The following is a 1,177-nucleotide window of genomic DNA, read 5'->3' on the forward strand; positions in this document are numbered from 1 at the left end:
ACACACACACACACACACACACACACACACACACACACATTTATGTATAGCTACTTGAAAATTTTGTTTGCTTTATTCTACATATTTGTTACAAGAAATTAGTTATTTTCCTTTGTTTTTCTATGGTATGAAAGTAAGAGGGAGAGAAAATACATTTTTATTAATTTAAAGAGCAGAGAGGTGGGGGTGCTACAGATATGAAATGTGAAGTAACTGCATTATTAGTTCTATTTATCTGTTATACTTTGTTATAAAAGACTTCACATGAAGTGGGAGTAATCTGCAAATATTTGTAGTATTAAAACAAACATATCATCAAAACTGAAAAAAAATTAAAAGGCTGGAATGTGGAAGCATTGTGATATAGTGGGAAGAGCACTGGACTGGAAGGAGTGTGTTCTAGTCCTAAATCCACCACTAATTAGTCTTCTTGACTTTAGGCAAATTTGTTTACCTCTTTGGTTTATAAATAAGGAGCTAGAGAATGACAAGGTTGGACTAGCTAATAGAATTACACCGAATCTCAGATGGAAAAGGGACTGTAGGCCATCTGATCCAACCCATAACTTTTAGCCCATAACCCATAACCCATAGACTGAGAATGTCATCTACAAAAATTCTCAGAAAGTGGTCATGTAACTTTCTCTTGAAGAATTCAAGGATACTCTTGCCTTCTGAGGCAATCTATTTCACTACTGGATCCTCTAATCCTTAGGAGGTTTCCTTATATCCATCCTAAATCTGCCTTCTATAACATTAGTCATTATTCCTAGATCTGCTCTCTCAGATCAGGTCATAGCAGTCTAAACCCTTTTACACATGGCATTTCAACTACTTAAAAACTACTGTTATGTCCTTCCAAATTCTTCTATTCTTCAGATCTCTATCAATTCTCCCCTCCATGCACACCCAGATCAATAAACTTCTGTGGCTCCTTATTACCTCTAAAATCAAATATTAAGTGCCTTTGGTGTTTGAAGCCTTTAACAATTTGGTCCCTATCTTTCCAATCTTTTTACACTATACTCCTTTCTACATACTTTACAACCCATCTATACTTGCTTTCTCCTTATTTCACACTCATTTTATTCCATCTTCCAACTCCATCCTATGGGTTATGGGTTATATATTCTCTCTCTCTCTCTCTCTCTCTCTCTCTCTCTCTCTCTCTCTCTCT

At 35.8% G+C, this 1,177-nt stretch overlaps 1 protein-coding gene across 4 annotated transcripts in view; it reads right to left on the reverse strand.

Moving 5' to 3' along the window:
• The window catches only part of COL4A4 (collagen type IV alpha 4 chain), a 149,794-nt gene that overhangs the window by 83,220 nt on the left and 65,397 nt on the right, over positions 1 to 1,177 (reverse strand). The window lies entirely within an intron of this gene.

Source organism: Vombatus ursinus, unplaced genomic scaffold (assembly GCF_900497805.2).
Source record: "Vombatus ursinus unplaced genomic scaffold, bare-nosed wombat genome assembly UNPS02014810.1, whole genome shotgun sequence".
Classification (NCBI taxonomy): Eukaryota; Metazoa; Chordata; class Mammalia; order Diprotodontia; family Vombatidae; genus Vombatus; species Vombatus ursinus.